This window comes from Neolamprologus multifasciatus, chromosome 14 (assembly GCF_963576455.1).
Source record: "Neolamprologus multifasciatus chromosome 14, fNeoMul1.2, whole genome shotgun sequence".
Taxonomy (NCBI): Eukaryota; Metazoa; Chordata; class Actinopteri; order Cichliformes; family Cichlidae; genus Neolamprologus; species Neolamprologus multifasciatus.
The window spans coordinates 35,408,111-35,414,725 of NC_140452.1; positions in this window are offsets into that span (position 1 = coordinate 35,408,111).

Sequence of the window (6,615 nt, forward strand, 5' to 3'; positions counted from 1 at the left end):
GGGTACCTACGCCTCCTCCATTGCCCCTGTTACCTCTGGTGCCCCCCAGGGGTCTCTGCTGGAACTGGCAGGTTTGAGTCTATTACTCCAGTTCTCTCCGACCTGCACTGGCTCCCTATTAAATTTCGTATTGATTTTAAAATCTTATTGCTCAAATCATAAATAACACCGCGCCCAGCTATCTTACGGATCTCCTCAGCTTTTATATCCCTGGGAGAGCGCCTAGGTCAGCAGGCCAAATGCTCCTGGTGCGACCTAGATCTCGGCTCAAGACCAGAGGTGACCGCGCATTCACCGCTGTCGCATCCTACCTCTGGAATAACCTCCCCCTAGCTATTCGGGCGTCTGATACAATTCAATCTTTTAAATCTCAATTAAAAACTTATTTGTTTAGCCTTGCTTTCCCCGCCTCCTAGAGCCCACATTTTTAGTGTACTGGAACTTATCTTTATCACTTTGTTAATGTTTATAATGTTTTAACCCTCAGCATTGTGTGTGGACTTCACTGGTGCCTACTATGCCTGGTGTATTATTGGTTAGTTATGTCACCCGCCTGCTAGTATATTTTATTTGTATTTTGTGCTTTATATTTGTATTTATTATTGCTCTTAACTCATTCTGTGAAGCACTTTGGCATACCTGTGGTTTTTTAAATGTGCTATATAAATAAAATTGTATTGTATTGTATCATACTCACTGCAGTGTATATCCCCCCTGATGCTAATGCTAGGTTGGCCATGAAAGAACTTTCTGCAGCCATTAACAAACAACAGACTAAACACCCCGAGGCTGCTTTTATTGTTGCTGGGACTTCAACCAAACCAACTTAAAGACAGTCCTCCCCAGATTCCACCAACATGTCTCCTACCAGACTTTAGACCATGTTTATTCCAATCTGGCTGGAGCCTACAAAGCAACACCCCTCCCCCACATTGGACAATCTGACCATCTCTCCCTGTTCCTCACACCTCGGTATTCACCACTCATCAAATGTGTGACACCTGCTGGGAGGACAATTAAAGTGGGGACAGATGCAGTGGTCCAGGACAGATTCAATAACACAGACTGGAATATGTTCACCCACACAGACTTGGACCTCATCTCTGTTGGATTACATCTCCAAAACTCGTTCGTCTCATCCTGAAAGCATCCGCAACACCGCCTTTAGGTCAGGAGATGCACATGCCTACAGTACAGCCAGGGCTAATCTAAAGACGGGTATCAAAACAGCCAAACACCACTACAAAAAGAAGGTAGCGGCAAGGACTCCAGACCATTACAGACTACAGGACCACCACACCGTCCCCCGTGTCCTCTGATGTCTCCTGCCTCAATGAGATCAACAACTTTTATGCTCGTTTTGAGCGAGGGAACCCCACGACCACAACCAAAGCAGACATGACGCCAGACCACCAACCTCTGACTCTCTGCCCCACCGATGTAGGAGCAGTGCTGAGCAGGATCAATGTCCACAAGGCTGCAGGTCCTGATGGCATCCCCGGGCGTGTTCTCAGAGCGTGATCTGGGGAGCTTGCAGGAGTGCTCACAGACATATTCAACCTGTCCTTGGCCCATGCTGTGGTACCGGCCTGCTTCAAATCCACCTCCATCGTCCCGATACCCGAAAACTCCAACCCATCAAGCCTCACGACTACCGCCCAGTAGCCCTCACCCCCATCATCACTAAGTGCTTAGAGCAGCTGGTCCTAGCACACTTCAAATCCTTCCCCCCCACCCTGGACCCCCACCAATTTGCATACCATCAGAACAGGAGCACAGAGGATGTAGTCTCCATTGCACTGCACTCTGTCCTCTCACACCTGGACAACGGTGTCTGAAAAGGGCTGGGAAAATCATCAAAGACCCCAGTCACCCATCACATGGACTCTTCACCCCCCTTCCCTCTGGGAGGCGCTACAGGAGCCTCCGGACTAAGACCACCAGGTACCGGAACAGCTTCTTCCCCACAGCTGTCAGACGCCTGAACTCTGCCTCCTGACATCTGACCCACGTTAAACTCATGGACTGGACATACACACACCCACAACCACCTACACACACACACAATGGACAAAAACAAACCAATGGACAACTGTACCCTCATAGACACTGTTAGATTTGTATTGTTGATTGTCATTTATGCTTAGAAATATCTACTCATATATGCTTAGAGTTGTATAATCAATAGAGGTTTGATCTTTAATAGTCTGCAAAGGCTTGGTGTGCATTCCAGAGTGTTCTGGCATTCACACCCACATCTTGGGAGCATGGGAGAGGTCGTACCTTCTCTTATTGTTTTATGGTAGGATAAACGTGTCTATGTCTGTTTTAGTCTAAGTGCCTTTTGTTTAGATGAACTGTTGGACTTCCAGACCAGCAGGTTTAGGGAAGTCTTTATGGGGTCACACTCTGACCCCCCCCCCCACCCCCCCACCCCCCCCCCCCACACACACACACACACACACACACACGCGCACAGGCAAGTTACTCTTTGTGTGTATGTAGACGTCGTATGTTAATGAACCTATGTATATTCATGTAACCTCAATAAAAGAGCAGTGTTACGGGGGAGCGGATGAGAGCGACTGGTGTCAAGCGAAGGAATGGCGCTTGTCGTGGTTCTCTCCCTCATATATGAGTGACACAAAGAACTTTGCCTACTCGTGTCTTGCTTTTGCTGTGTAGTAAATTTACTTTAATCGCTGGGGCGATCGTGGCTCAAGAGTTGGGAGTTCGTCTTGTAATTGGAAGGTTGCCGGTTCGAGCCCCGGCTCCGACAGTCTCGGTCGTTGTGTTCTTGGGCAAGACACTTCACCCGTTGCCTACTGGTGGTGGTCAGAGGGCCCGGTGGCACCAGTGTTCGGCAGCCTTGCCTCTGTCAGTGCGCCCCACAATGTAGCTTGCCATCACCAGTGTGTGAATGTGTGTGTGAATGGGTGGATGACTGGGTGTGTAAAGCGCTTTGGGGTCCTTAGGGACTAGTAAAAGCACTATATCTGTGAAGGTTCTCAGTCATCCAGGTCATCGTAGTCAAAGGAGCTTGCAAAGAAAAACATCTGGACTTCTTTAAGTTAAGAGAAGCTTCTTCAGTTCTAAGGTCAAATGGTGGAGAGTCCCAGATATAAACCTGGTGGGAGTTTCCCCCCACAGAGGGACAAAAGGACCCCCTGATGATCCTCTAATCGCCTGAGACAAGGTGTGAAACTGGGTGTGGGTCCCAATCAGCCAGAGTTTCGGGAAGGGATTCAAAAAAAGTTTTTCTGATACACCGGCTACATAGGAGTGCCGGTGTATCAGAAAAACTCAGGAGGGTTTTCTCCAAGCATGACATCCCGGTGCATTTCAGACCCAGCAACACACTCAGACACAAACTGGTTCACCTGAAAGACAAAACTCCAAAACACAGACTCAACAATGTGGTGTATGCCGTACAGTGCAGCGAGGAATGCCCAGACCTCTACATCGGAGAGACCAAACAGCCACTTCACAAGCGCATGGCACAACACAGAAGAGCCACCTCCATAGGACAAGACTCAGCTGTCCATCTGCATCTAAAGGTCAAAGGTCACTCTTTCAAGGATGCCAATGTTCACATTTTGGACAGAGAAGACAGATGGTTTGAAAGAGGAGTGAAAGAAGCATCTATGTCCACTGTGAGCGACCATCTTTGAACAGAGGCGGTGGTTTATGACACCAACTCTCTGCCATCTATAATCCAGTTTTGAGATCCCTCCCCAGACGCCTTAATGCCCACTCACATCCTGGGCCATCTGACCTCAGGAAATCACATGATAAGGTGGGGCCAGGTTTCACAATGAGCTCACCCGAAACTCTGGCTGATTGGGACCCACACCCAGTTCCACACCTTGGCTCAGGCGATTAGAGGATCATCAGGGGGTCCTTTTGTCCCTCTGTGGGGGGACACTCCCACTAGGTTTAAATCTGGGACTCTCCACCATTTGACCTTAGAACTGAAGAAGCTTCTCGGATGAAGGTGAAACATCTTCAAGCAACTTAAAGAAGTCCAGACACTTTTCTTTCCAAGCTCCATTGACTAAAAGCACTATACAAATACAGGCCATTTACCATTTAGTAGAATTGTCTTGAACGTTCCAGCGAATAGGTTTATGCTACAAACCTATCACACACAATAACATGGACTGAACCACCACTCACAACCACTAGCACTTTATATAACCTCTGTAGAAATCATCCACATATTTCACTTATCTTAACTGCACGACTTTAAAATTATGTATAAATAATCATTCTGTACAATACAATAATATTAATTCTACAACTGTTTATAACCCACATAGTTCATATTGCTGTATATTTCATATTTTGGTATAGTTTTCATATTTATATCCTGTTCATAGTCTGTACATAGCGTGTACACTAGTACAGCCTGTACACACTTTTAGTTATAGTATATTCATAACATAACATACCTTCATACCGTGTACATTATAACATACCTATAATAGACCCATATTTTGAACCCTCATACCTATAATAGACCCATTCTGTAATATATCTAGCTATATATATTATTGATAATATATATTTTGTAATATATCTATATCATGGATAACGCACTCCTGGATAGATGCAAACTGCATTTTGTTGCCTTGTACTTGTGACATGTGCAAGGACAATAGAGTTGAATTCTATTCTATTCTATTCCATAGCCAAATAAAATTGTTCCAAGTTAGCTTTATGTTTATACATGTTAAAAAAAAAAAACAGTAAATAAAGTTTAATGCCAGTTACTTTTTGTTTTAATCAATTTATTCATAAAAAAAAACTTAAACTACAAAACAAATATAGCCAACTATTAAATATATTCAAATAAATAAATTTGGGAACAAATCTTTCAAAAATTGAAAGAAGTATGTTAATTCTTTCCCTAATGCCTTGTGCGCTCCTCTCCTCAGCCTCTGTTTGCTTTCTCGTCCCTGTATCTTTTCCTCTTTCTCCCCTATTGTGAGTGGCTGACTTGATTCCTCATTATTGTCCTCATCCCTTTTCTCTCGGTCACCCACTGCTGCACTTGGCCCTGGAGTGTCCTCAGGGAGAAAGGAAATTAGGAGAGGACGGAAAACCAGGGCCAGGTAGCAACAGTGGGCTTTCCACTGACTCTTAATAACATATGACCCGTGTCTCAAATCATGAGCGGCATCCTGCAGAGGCAGCATTTGAAGGCTGATTACTTCACAGCCAAGTGACAAAGGCTGCTCCAAATGAGGTCTGCTTTTCACCAGATTCGAAGGATGTGTCAGGTGTTTCCTTCATGGTGCACCCTATCCCAGGATTCATAGTGCAGCAGTGGCTGTGGATTTTTTTTTTTTTTTTTTTTTTCCCAATGGTAGGAGTTTCAAGCGGGCCGGCCAAGGAGTAAACTTTTAAAAGTAAGTACTGAGTTTTATCCCACTTATTTAAGCAGTGATATAAATGTTTAATAACGAAGGACATTAAAACATTACTGTTGACCACATGTCGGCAAAGTTATGTGACATTAGTGATGTTTGTACTTTCAGCCATAACTTGGTTTTAAAACCTCTACATATATATATAGTCGACCTTAATCTTACAGAGAATGTGATGATTTTGTGGATAATTAAAGTCAGTCATATAACCACAAACACAACAAGCTGAAAGTCAGTGATGCTGCTCGGTTTGCAGTCCTGAATATCACGGCACAAGCAGGATTCACTGCACTGTTAATGTTAGCTCTGTTATATTGCTGCCTCTGTTCGGTGGTGTCGAGCCAAACGGACTTTAACGTGTGTTTGAACGAGCTGACGGTTCACTCGTTAAGCTGAAAGAAAGATGCTTTAATCACAGCAGTCACACATGTGTCCACTGTACCATCTGGGAACTCTTCTTGTTCAGCACTCGTAATAACACAAACACTAAATCCTCCTGTTTGTAGCAGTGTGTACACCTGAGACTGTCACCTGTGTGTCTGTCCTGCACTCTCTCTCTGTTTCTTTCTCTCTGATTGTGGAATAAAAGTATGAACATGTGTTTATAAGTTACACTTGTGTTTGAATCCTGCAGCTTATCACACATTTGATTTCCATGTGTGACAACTGCAAGTGTCCAGAGTGAGGACAGACTGAGGGACCCACTGCTGCACATCATCTGTGAGGCTTTGCACCCCTGATGATCCACCAGGACAAACTCAGCAGTGTGTGAGGAAGAGGAGGAGGAAGAGCCAGCAGCAGCTGACAGATGGAGAGAATAGACAGACTGTTCCCTGTTTGTGAAGGACTGCTAGGAAAGTTTAACATCACTAACTGTCTGTCCTGAATCAGTCTTATTAGGTAATGTTCAAATAATGTTATCATCCAGTGTTTTCAGTGTGGGAGAAAGTACTCAGGGCCTTCAAGTTACACACTATGAAAGGCAGCAACAAGTTTAATGTTCAGAAACCTAAAGTATGTATCAGCAGCTGAATGGAGCTAAAAATAAATGTTTGTTTCAGTTCTATGAAGCTTTGAGTATTTTGGATCAGTAGCACTGCTGTGTTTGTTGCATCATATTGCTGTAATTGTTTATATGCTTTATATATTCTGAGGTAAGTTGATCTATAGTGTTACATCATATTCT